A 12,956-nucleotide genomic window follows, 5' to 3' on the forward strand; every position below is an offset into this window, starting at 1 on the left:
ATCCTGGGAATTTTTTAAAAGTAAATTGCTCTCTCTCATGCACAGATTTATCCCATCTCGTCTTCAGTTGTCATACCCTTCCTCCCGTCCATGGTACACGGAATCTTGTGGTGAGGCTGTTGCCCTGAAACAACTTGCTTTCGTCTCCTGGAAAGCAAATCCAACGGAAGGAAATCTCATTTCCTTTCACAAAGCCCGAAACAAGCGTGTGTCCACCCTCAGGAGAGCCAGGAAACAATATCTCACCGTTCTCAAGACCGAACTCTCTTATCTGTCTCCCTCTTTCAAATCCTGGTGGCGTCTGGTCAAATCTGTTTCTGGTGTTTGTTCCCCCTCCATCCCCTCCCTCACCTCAAATGGCTTAACGGCTGACTCCGCACGTGAAAAAGCTGAATGCCTCAACTCGGTGTTTGCCTCTAAATCTTTTGTCCCAAACCCATCCCTCTTTGTACCCACCGTACCCAGTCGTACCCAGCTGCTCCTGGACTCTGTGTCCTTTCCTCCTGACAAGGTGGAAAAGTTTCTGTCAACCCTCGACTCTGATTCTGCAACTGGTCCTGACGGCATCAGCCCACGGGTCCTAAACTCATGTTATTCTGCTCTTTCACTCCCTCTTACTGTTCTCTTCACCCTCTCTTTTGCTCAAGGTCATCTGCCATCTGCTTGGAAATCAGCCAACATCACCGCTTTGCACAAAAAAGGTGCAAAAACAGATCCCAGCAACTACAGACCAATCAGCCTTCTCCCAATTATCAGCAAAGTCATGGAATCCATCATTGCTTCAGATATGAAATCTTTCCTCTTCTCCAATGGCTTGATCTCTGATCATCAATTTGGTTTCAGACCTGGTCACTCTACTCTGGACATGCTGCTTCTGCTTTCTCAACAATGGATGGAGGTCCTCAATGCCAAACAGGAAATTAGAGCTGTCTCCCTTGACATTTCACGTGCCTTCGATACGGTCTGGCACCCTGCTCTGCTCACCAAACTCTCCGCCTTTGGTATCCATGGAAATCTCCATGCATGGCTGGCGGACTTCCTCTCTGGTCGTAGTCAACGTGTGGCCCTGAATGGGTTTCTCTCATCTCCTCTTCCTGTTCAGGCTGGAGTTCCCCAAGGTAGTGTTCTGGGCCCTGTGCTTTTTCTGGTCTTCATCAATGATCTCTCTGATTCTCTTGAAAATCCTCTCTATCTCTTTGCTGACGACTCTACTCTCTGTCGCTCCATTCCTCATCCCTCAGATCGGCAGTCTGCAGCCTCCTCACTCCCTGCAGACCTGGACAAAATCACAGACTGGGCAAACAAATGGAACATGTCTTTCAATCCTGAGAAATCTCACACTCTTATGATGTCTCTCCGAAAAGACCGACTGGAAAACCCTCCCATCCACTTTCTGAATAATCCTCTCCAAGAAGTTCTGTCACTCAAGCTTTTGGGTCTCACTATTTGCCATGATCTTTCCTGGGAAAACCACATTTCAAATCTGGCCTCCAAAGCCAAAGCCAGTCGCCGACTGGGCATCCTCCGTCGTGCGAAGTCCTTCCTTGGCACACCTGAGCTCCTCACCACATACAAGGCTTTCATCCGCAGCTCTATGGAATACTGCTCTCCCCTCTGGTCTGGTGCTCCTGCCTCACACCTAGCCCGTCTTCACGCTGTTGAAACCAAAGCGTTCAGAATCATTGGAATCTCCCGTGATGAAGCTAACTACAAGGGCCTTTCACTCACTCACCGCAGGCAGGTTGGTGGTCTTTCCGTCTTCTACCGACTCCTCTCTGGCCTTGCCCCCCCAGCCCTCTCTGGGCTCTGTCCCCCAAATATTCCTACAGGTCGCACAAGATCTGCCTGCAACCCTCTTATGGTTAAACTGCCAAAATCAAGACTTTCTGCTCACCTTCACTCCTTCATTCCTCTTTTCTCCCGCCTCTGGAACAAACTCCCTCACTCTCTTCAATCCCACTGCACCCTCCAGGTCTTTAAAACAGCTGTTCACCACCATCTCTTATCCTCCCCCATCCAAAACCTTGATCTTTTCTACCCCCGCTAATTTCGGTCCCCTTGTGTTTTATACCTCTCCCCCCCGCCCTCCCCCTCCCATGCCTCCTGCCCCCAAGCCCTCTCCCTCCCACACTTCTCCCTGCTCTCAAATGTTGTGGTTGTGTGCTTCCCCTTCTCTCCCCATCTTGTCTTCCGCTCCCTCTTTTTGTGTGTTTTGTTTGTCTGGTTGATTTTTTTGTGAAATAAATGTTAGCTCTTTCACGAGCCTCGATTCAGTATACAAAAAAAAAGAAAAAAAAAAAAAGAAGGAAATACGCGCGTCTGTGGCCCGGCGCGGGTCGTCTTTACAGCGCGATTAATACTGCGCGGGGAGCAGGGCAAAGTTCGTGTCCACGGAGTTATTCAGTTCCTCCAATATGACTCGACACAACGCAATCTCACGTGCGTCTTCTCACAAATCCGATTCAGAACTCTTCTCATGGGCTGCGCAACTCATCTGCTGACTCACCAACTGAGGTGGGGGCTCTCGGCACAGGGTTATATTGCCCCGCCCTGGCCCGAATCGAATGTTCCAAGCCACGCCTTTTGCCGCTGTGGTAAGTCACTCCCGTGGAGCCCTGATTGGCGGCTCGCGTTTACCGTTGGCTCCTCCTCCGCCTTCCTTCGGCCTTGGTCGACTTGTTCAGGCCTGCCTCGTGGCATTTCGTGCCAAAACAAAAAGCATCGAGGCATCGTAAGGGGACATAATTCTCATTATCCTCTTCAACGCAAAACTAACACAGGAAAGGACTGCGCTTTGCAGTTACGAAGAAATAACAGCTTAAACGAGGCGACATGTTGTAGTGTACCAACTAGGAGGGGAAATTAACCTTTATTATAAAAACACAAAACCGCAACAATATTATTGGCACCTTTCAGAAGTTGTTAGAAATAATTAGATTTCAAGCAGGTGATTCTCCTTTACGTTGGAATTGAACTCACCTGTGGTGAGTTGCAGGCGCCTGCAATATAAAAATCACTCATTCAACCAGTTTGAATGGAGAAAAGGAGTCATTCTGCTGTTTTGTGTTGCTGTGTGTACCGCAATGAGCATGGAGAAAAGAAAGAAAACCAGAGAATTGTCTGTGGAGGTCAGACACAAGATTGTAGCCAAACATGGACAATCTCAAGGCTACAATTCCATCTCCAGAGACCTTGATGTTCCTGTCTCCACCGAATGCATTGTTATCAGGAAGTTTAAGTCCCATGGCAGTGTAACCAACCTCCCTGAACGTGACGTGGCCGCAAGAGAAAACTTGATCGAAGATTGCAGCGAAGGATTGTTCGGATGGTGGAGAAAGCACCTCGATCAACTGCCAAACAGATTCAAGCTGACCTACAGACACAAGGTGCAACAGTTTCAACTCGCACCATGCGTCGCCAACTCTATGAAAGGGGGTTCTATGGTAGGAGATCCAGGACGACCCCACTGCTGAGAGAGACGTAAGAAAGCCTGACTAGAATTTTCCAAAACACACCTGAACAAGCCAAAATCCTTCTGGTAGAATGTCCTGTGGACAGATGAGAACAAATTAGAGCTTTTTGGTGCAGCACATCATCTCAATGTTTACAGAAAACAAATTGAAGCCTTCAAAGAAAAGAACATCTTCCCTGCAGTCAAACATGGAGGAGGTTCAGTGATGTTTTGGGGTTGCTGTGCTGCCTCTGGCACTGGGTGCCTTGAATGTGTGCATGGCATCATGAAATCAGGAGATAATGATGGCATTTTGGAGCGGCGCATTGTTCGACCCAGTGTCAGAAAGCTGGGTCTCCTTCGAAGGTCATGGGTCTTGCAGCAGGACAATGACCCCAAACACACTTAAAAAATCATCCAGAAATGGTTCAAGACAAAACGCTGGACTGTTCTGAAGTGGCCAGCAATGAGTCCACGTCTAAATCCCATTGAACACCTGTGGGGAGATCTGAAAACAGCAGTTGGGATAAGGCACCCTTCAATTCTGGGAGAACTGGAGCAGTTTGCACAAAAGTAGGCCAAACTGCTAATAGAGAGGTGTCGGAAGCTCATTCATGGCTATAGGAAGCGCTTTACTGCAGTTATTTTGTCCAAAGGCTGTGTGTGCTCCGAAATATTAAGTCTAGAGTGTCAATAATTTTGTCAATGCCATTTATTTTTCTTTTCTGATTTAAAAGGATATATTAAGTTCTGAATCAAAAACAACGGTTCTGTAATATTAACAGTGAAATAAATTATTGTGGAGACCAAATACTTTTGTCAATTTCAATTTATTTTTAGAGAAAATTGTGTTATTTGAAAAAAGTGCATGGGTGCCAATATGTTTGGCCATGACTGTAATAATCACGAGGTCACCTCTTGCCAGGCTGACCTTTCCTCTGAACACTTTCAAACAAAACTGTGGAATTATTGATGGATTTGAATGTGAAATATTTGTAGACGAACATGACGGAGTGGATCGAACCTCCAAAGCGCGAAAGGAAAGCAAACTACGCCGTCGATGCCTACTTCCGAGATGCCCTGCGGGTCACTGAGCCGAAAGCCCCCAAGGTTTGAAATGCGGAAATGACGTCTTGTCAGATGTTTTGTGGAGCAGTTGTATGATTAGTGCTTTGTTTAATCAATCGTGCATGATTATTGGTTTTTGCCGAATTTTAGGTTCTGCCTAAAACCCCTCAAATTCACAATTTGAATGCAAAAGGTTACAACTTCCCTCAACGTAAACATCTTTAAATGCTAATGAAACAGATTTAAGGTCGTTTCTTGTTCTCCCAGGCTCCACGACCCCCAAGACAACCAAACATTCAGTACTTCCAGTTCTTCCCCCCTCGGCTGTTCGAGATTCTGGAGAAGGAGATCCTCCACTACAGAAAGACCATTGGATACAAAGTGAACCTTGTGCCTTTGATCTATGAACTAAACCAAATTTCACATTGTTGAATGTGTGTCCTTTGTTGCATACCAGTTTACAGGAGTACTCTTGTTCATTCTCTTTATTTTTTTGATTTCCTGCAAAGTTTCCGCGGAACTCGGATCTGCCAAACTCGGCGTACGCTAAGAAGGAGTAGCAGAGCAAGATCGAATCGGCTGAGCCGTTACCAGAGTACGAGATGGAGGAAAAGGAGAAACTCCTCTTGAAGGTTTCCCTTTTTCATGATCCTTTCCTGTTGTTTCGCAGATTTCCACCAAAGAGGAAGCATGGGGTCAATTTGTGTGATTTCTTTATCCAAAACCAGAAGGGAATTGGCGAAGGCTCCATTGACCTTTTCAATATGATGAGTGGAATGAAATCAATTTTCATAAACACGGCACCTTTTCTTGACAGGGTTTCACGAGCTGGAACAAGCGTGACTTCAATCAGTTCATCAAAGCGAACGAGAAGTGGGGCCGGGACGACATAGATAACATCGCACAGGAGGTCGAAGGAAAAGCTCCAGAGGAGGTCATCGAGTATTCGAGTAAGGATGTCTCATTGCATGACGCAAACTTGTTCTTTTTATACTGTGATCTACTCTCATTCGACCGTCGTATTTGTTTTTACCACGCGTACTCGAAAAGCGTGGTTAAGTAATTGGTCCCCTTCGTCTGTCTGTCCACAAACGTCAGTTTATTGATCGAGGAACTACTTATTTCAATTGAATGTTTTATTTTGAACATGAATCGGAAACTAATCTGTGGTTTTGCAATTCTTTTGCTCCGAATTCGGCCCAATCGCGCATGTGAAGAGAGGAGTGAGAATTTTTTTTTACTCTTGTCTGTCTGGCAGTCAAACAGAATTGAAAATCATTCCAAACAGGAAATGTCCTGTTTTTACAGACGTCATAAAGGACACAGACAACAAGCATTCTGAGTATTGCGCTGAAATACATGTCCCCTACCGGCAGTCTGTCGTACGGAAAATTGTTGGGGAAATTACCAAAGTTCAAAGTGCCATAACTTTGTCAAAAATGATCTAAATGTCGTGAAGTTCGAACTTCATCTGTAACTTATCATGAGGAAACCATGTACCAAGTTTGAAATCATTAGCATTAAGAGTTTAGAAAAAAAGTCCGGAAAACTGTTCTTTCCGTGACGGACTGACAGACTGACAGACTATGTGGAACGCTCAGTGCTCGCTGCCCCGTGTTCAGGCCATTGGTGCTCATATGGTTGGCAGCGAGTGCCCCGGAAGCATTTCCGGAAAGAGTGAAATCATATGTGTGGGAAAATTGCATGCTCAGTCAGGGTCGTCCAGATAGCCCAGATGGCAGAGCACTGGTATGGTTTTTCCGAGAGCCTAGGTTCGATTCCTGGTCTGGGCATGTAATTTTCCGACATATACCAATTTAGTTGTATTTTAAATTGCTGCGAGGTGTTTTTTTTTTTTTTTTCTGGTGGGAGGTTATTCCAGTCTCTTGTGGTATTAGGTATGTAACAATTAAGGTATGCCTTAAGTGCGACACTGGAGAGGCACAAAGCAGTTGGTGTTTCCTCTCCTGGAGCGGATTGCTTGGTTGACGTATGGTGGAATATCAATAGTAACTTCATGGTGTTCTGCCTTGAAGAACAGTATGAGCATACTTGGCCGTCGTCGATGTTGCATTGAAGGTCACTTCAAGGAGCTCAACATTGACGTAATACTGGAATATCTGGCATAGTCATTAGAGACAAACCATGCTGCACATATATCCAGTTTATTTTCAAGGTAGGATCCCAAATCTGTAGGCTCAGGTTTGGGATGTACCAATGCCTTGTTTGCAGCTATGTCAACGTTTGCTTCCCATTTGGGTAGGCTTCTCCTTCCGAATCCCAGGATTTTGTTTGCAGCATTTACAACATGGTTCACATGATGATTACCTGTCATGTTGCTTGACAGGTTGACACCAAGATAATGGCTCTGCTGAATAGATGTAAAGTTTACCCTCAACATGCAGTATGTTTAATCCCAAGGTTGTCCGCATCTTGTTGCATGCATTGTGTGGCACTTTGACAGGTGGAAAGTCATTTGCCATCTGTGGGACAAATCCCTCAATGTGTCTGGATATTTCTGCAACTGTACTTGATATTCCTGCCCATGAATGGATCGGTACAAAAGGCAATCGTCAGTGAACCAAGGTCTTCAAGATTATTGGACTCTCCTGCAATGAAGCTGAGTTTATGGGCCTATCATTTTGCCATCACAGACAGGTCGGTGGTCTCTGTCTTCCTCTGCCTCCTTTGTCATCGACCACCCCACACCCCTCCCAGGTGTTCATATGGTCCACCACCTTCCCCTTCTGGTGAAACTGCCTGAATCGAGGATCACTGTTCACATCACTCATTTGTTTCTTTTATTTCCCACCTGTGCAACCAACTTCCATATCCTCTTCAATCTCATTCTTCCCTCCAGGTCGTCAAGACAGCTGTTCACCACCATGTCAGATCATCCCAAATCCAAAACCATGACCTCTACTACTCTCGTTAAGCTTCCACCCCACCAAACCCCTTCTTCCAAATTTCCAGTTTTCCCTCATGAGAGTTCCCTTCTGTATCCACCTTGTCCACCCCTTGCATCCTCTCCTGTCCCTAATTTTCCTTCTGTCTTGTTTGTCTTTTTCCCTCTGTCTTGGCCTTTGTCTCTGCTGTTGGTGTTTTCCCCCTTTCTCTGCTGTTCCTTTTGTCCTGTTGTATCCTGGTCTATTCAGTATACCAGTACTAGCTCAAACACCAGCCTTGGCTATGTAATACAAAAAAACCCCCATCTCCTACACAGTGTTCACAAGATGTGTCTCACAAAAGTGGGCTTTCAAAAAGCCATGCTGATATGTTTTCAGGTTTTTATGTCTTTCTATACGAGCCATAATATTATGGAAAATTATGTGCTGAAAGATTTATAGAGACTGATGTAAGTGAGCTCGGTCTGTTGTCAGCAGGGAGTGATCGGTTTCTTTCCTTTGGTAAAAATCGGTCTCTTTCCCATGTCCTTCTTTCTCAAGACGACATGGCGAAAGGTGTATGAACTCCCTAGTTGATGAAATGTTCCAGTTATCTTTCTCCGAGTCAAATGCTCTTCACAACAATCCCATTACGTTGACCTCCATATTGAATATATTTACCCACATTGCTGCTCTCATTAATCTGTGGAACTTCACTTTTATTTCTCATCATAGCGGTGTTCTGGGATCACTCCAATGAGCTGCAGGACATCGAGAAGATCATCTCCCAGATTGAGCGTGGAGAGGCTCGGATCCAGCGTCGCATCGGCATCAAGATAGCGTTGGATGCGAAGGTGTGGGGCGCTCGCAACAAGAACTGCCACGGTTAAAACATCCTGTTTTGTGTCGTCTCATTTTAATCTTTCTTTCTTCCCTTGGTGCATTCTCTTCGAGATTCTAAAATCTGATTGTGTACTTTGTTGTCATGGTTCTGTTTTCTGTTTGTCGTTGATTATGCACATGCCAATTTGATTGGATGTATCCGAACATCTGCCGGTTCCTCGGGCGAGTGAGGCGTGCTTCGAGCTCTCCACGGCATCGAAGTTTGAGTGTTTTCCCATTCTTGTCTTTGTCAAATTTCCACTGGTTATTTTGCTGTGTACGTGTTATTGTGTGTTTCTAGTTGCTGTTGGTTTGTGGTTCGTGCAAACTTGTGTGTAATTAATCGTTTTCTGGGTAGTACCTCGTGCGCGGCCTGGTGACTTGGGGCTTCCCTCCCCCCATCGGTGTTTTGTCGGTTTGGGTTATTTCCTTCGCTGTATTGCTTGTTTCTTTTATTTTGTTTTCTCCCCCTCACCTCACCTCCCTAGACAAAGAATTCTATATTGATTCTTTCTCTCCACCCGGACACGTGCTTGTTCACTCTCCTCCTCGTCTCGGCTTATGCCCCGCCCCCTGAATCTCGTTTTTCTTCCGCCTCTGCCCCTTCTTTCTCAAATCCACATTCTCGCTTGGAGACTTTTCCCGGATTGTTTTTCATGGTTTTCATGGTTCTGTTTGGATATTGTTGGAATATGTTTAAACCGCAGCCGTGATTCTGACGCCGCCCCCCCCCCCCCGAATTTCCATGTTTTAAACGTTTCCCAGTGTGTACCCTGGTCAGAATAGGTACACCGTATCGCTGCGTGTCGTAAGAGACGACTAAGAGGGTTGGCGTCAGGAAGGGCATCCGGCCATAAAAACATTGCCTCAAAAAGAGAACCATGACAATTACAAGTACATATGGGCAGGGTGCAGCCCGAAGTGGAGATCGGTTTCTGATGTTTGGGACATGGAATGAAGGGACAATGACAGGGAGATCAGGAGAAGTGGTGGAAGTATTTGTCAGAAGAAGAATGGACATATGTTGTGTGCAAGAGACGAGATGGAAGGGAAGTGGTGTGAGAATGGTGAAGGGTAGGCAGGGACAGAAATACAAGTTTGTGTGGCAAGGGTGCCCGGAGGGCGTGAATGGTGTTGGTGTCCTGTTTTCTGAGGAGTTTGTAGACAGTGTGGTGAGTGTGACTAGAGTGAGTGATAGGTTGATGATGGTGAAAATGATGATTGGAAAGCTCTTGGTGAACGTCATCTCGGGATATGCTCCGCAGGTTGGTCGAAGCGATGAAGAGAAGGACAAGTTCTGGTGTGCGATAGAGAAGCTGATGGAAAACGTGAAAGATGAGGAAGTTGTTGTGGTGGGAGGAGACCTGAATGGACATGTGGGAAGGAGTATGGATGGTTTTGAGGGAGTTCATGGGGGTTACGGATATGGTGTGAGAAATGGAGAAGGTGAAAGGATTTTGGAGTTTGCTGATGGAGCTGATTTGTTGATTTGTAATACTCAGTTTCAGAAAGAGGATAATAAGCTTGTTACATACACGTCAGGTGGGTCGACGACAACCGTTACTACCTGATGGTGCGTAGGCGAGATAGGGGTCACCTCCGGGACACAAAGGTGATCCCGGGGGAGGAGGCTGTTTCACAGCACCACTTGGGTGTCTGCGACATAAGGGTGAAAGGTCCGAGGAGAGCTCGGCGGGTGAAGTACCAACCGAGAATGAAGGTGTGGAGGTTGAAAGAGGTGACAGAAAGGGAGGAATTAAAAGAGAGGCTGAGTAGGGTAGAGGATGATGTGGTTGAGCTTGAAAGTGGTTGGATGTCAATGAAAGCTAGTCTGTTGGGAGCCGTTGGTGAGGTATGTGGATGGACAAAAGGACCACCGAGGCACTCGGAAACATGGTGGTGGGATGTTGAAGTTGGAAAGAGGATTGATGAGAAGAGGAAGAAGTTCAAGGAGTGGCAGAAGGCGAAGGGTACGGGAGCAGAAACAGCAGAGCATGAAAGTTATAAGGCAGCCAGGAAGGCTGCAAAGAAAGAGGTAGCAAAGGCGCGGGAGGCATGTAGGAAAATGTTAGGAGAACGCTTGGATTCGGAAGAGGGTCAGAAAGCAGTATTCAGGATTGCAAAGCACATGGCGAAAGAGAGGTGTGATGTAATGGGGGTGAGTTGCTTGAAGGATGAAGTGGGACAAATCGTTGTCGACCCAGATGGAATTAAAGGAAGATGGAAAAGATATATGGAAATGCTGTTGAATACAGAGAATGAATGGGATGGCAACATAGAGAGTAACCCAGTTTTTGGACCGGCAGAGAAGATAACTGAGAAGCAAGTTGAGGAAGCGATAAAAGCAATGAAGAGTGGAAAAGCGGGAGGGCCGACGGGAGTTGTGGGAGATATGTTGAAGGCAGCAGGAAGTTGGGGTGTGAAGAGAATGACAGAGATCTGTAATCTGGTGGTGAAAGAAGGCCGCATTCCAGTGGATTGGGAACTGAGTACCCTCGTCTCTCTACACAAGGGGAAAGGTGACCCTCTGGAGTGTGGCTCGTACCGAACGATAAAGTTATTGGAGCATGGAATGAAGGTATTGGAAAGGGTGTTGGAGAGGAGGACAAGGAAGAAAGTGAAGATCGACGAAATGCAGTTTGGATTTATGCCAGGAAGAGGAACGACAGACGTGCTTTTCATTGTGAGGCAGTTGCAGGAGAAGTACATGGAGAAGAGGAAGAAGTTGTTTTTTGGGTTTGTTGATCTGGAGAAAGCATTCGATAGGGTTCCACGCAAAGTATTGACATGGGCATTGAGGAAGTTAGGAGTGGAGGAATGGTTGATCAGAGTAGTGATGGCAATGTACAAAAGAGCGCGCACAGCTGTAAGGACGAAGGACGGGAACAGTGGTGAGTTTGAGGTGAAGGTGGGAGTGCATCAGCGGTCGGTACTAAGTCCACTACTATTTGTAGCTGTGATGGAGGTGCTGGCTCAGAACGTAAAGGAGGGTTTACCGTGGGAGTTGTTGTATGCAGATGATCTGGTGTTGATTGCGGAAAGTATGGATGGACTGAAGGAAAAGACGAACAAGTGGAAGGAATGTATGGAGACAAAAGGTCTGAAGGTGAATATCGGAAAGACGAAGGTGATGGCAAGTGGTAAAGCATGTGGTGAGGTGGAAAGTACTGGGAAGTGGCCATGTGCTGTGTGCAGGAAGGGTGTCGGAGTGAACTCCATTCAATGTACAATGTGCGCTGAGTGGGTTCATCAAAAATGTAGTGGTCTGAGAGGGTCATTTACCAGTGTGGCAGCTACATTCAAATGTAAGGTGTGCACAGAGGGAGCTGCAGATGGAGGAAATGTTGAGTTGGATCTTGGAGACGGCGTGAAGCTGGAAGGTATGAAAACATTTTGCTACCTTGGAGACATGCTGAATGGAGAAGGTGGATCAGACTCGGCAACGGTTGCTCGAGTGAGATGTGCATGGAAGAAGTTTTGGGAACTGAGTGGCGTGCTGATGAGGAGGAGAGTGTCGCTGAAGCTGAAGGGAAAGGTGTATGCTGCATGTGTGAGAAGTGTTATGATTTATGGGAGCGAGACATGGGTAATGAACGTAGAGCAGCAATGTAGGCTGGAAAGGGTGGAAATGCGAATGGTTCGATGGATGTGCAGAGTATCGTTGAGAGAGAGGAAGACAAATGATGAATTGCGAAAGATGATGGGAATATTGCCTGTGATTGATGCTGTGAAGAGGAACAGGTTGAGATGGTTTGGTCATGTTTTGAGGAAGGATGAAAGTGACTGGTTGAGAAGAGTGATGGAAGTTAATGTAGAAGGAAGTAGAGGACGGGGAAGACCGAGAAAGACTTGGCTAAAGATGGTGGAAGAAGAAATGCGGGCAAGGTGGTTAACAAGGAGAGATGCAGAAAATAGGGAAAAATGGAGAAGATTGTCATGGGGACCGCAAGGCTAACCCCCACTCTAGCAGGGAAAATGGCCTTAAAATGCATGTTGTATCCGAACAAAACTCTGGCCTGTCGCCAGATTGCTCGCTACAAGGCACCCTTCCACCAACTGCGCATTGCCTATGGTACCATCAAGGGGAAGAACTACACTGAAGAAGAGGATTGTTTCCTCATCTGTATGCTGCTCAAGATGGGTTTCGACCGGGAGAGCGTCTACGACGAGCTGCTGCAGTGTGTGCGCAACGCTCCGCAATTCAAGTTTGACTGGTTTCTCAAATCCTGCACTGCAATGGTACGTTTCCCGCCTTCCTGGATTTCGGAATGCGTGGAAATGTGCAAAACGTTTTGTTTTGATTTATTCACTTGTTGTACACTGCTCCTTTGCTATTCCATCTCCAGGCGCTCACTGCATGATGTCATCGCCCGGCACCGCACGGGGCCCGATGATGACAAGTAGTACTGAAAAGGATTACTCAAAATGGGGGTATGCTTATTTAAAATGGGGGTGCGGAACTCAAAATGATGGCATGCTTACTCAAAATGGGCGTACAGAACATAAAATGTGCTATTGATCTACAAAGGTAAAACATATATATTTACAGAAGTACCAAGAAATAAAAGCGAACCTTTTGTACTTTTACCTCATATTCATCTTTTGATCTCAAATCCAAATCTGATGAGGATAAAGTAATCATTCTAAAATACGCCATTTGTGTCTGTGAT

General features: G+C 46.1%; 1 pseudogene; it reads left to right on the top strand.

The window, feature by feature from the left end:
* The first annotated feature begins 3,409 nt into the window (after positions 1-3,409).
* Positions 3,410-12,647, top strand: LOC137437326 (SWI/SNF-related matrix-associated actin-dependent regulator of chromatin subfamily A member 5-like; annotated as a pseudogene).
* Positions 12,648-12,956: the final 309 nt, after the last annotated feature.

Source organism: Myxine glutinosa, chromosome 12, assembly GCF_964187855.1.
Source record: "Myxine glutinosa chromosome 12, kmMyxGlut1.1, whole genome shotgun sequence".
Classification (NCBI taxonomy): domain Eukaryota; kingdom Metazoa; phylum Chordata; class Myxini; order Myxiniformes; family Myxinidae; genus Myxine; species Myxine glutinosa.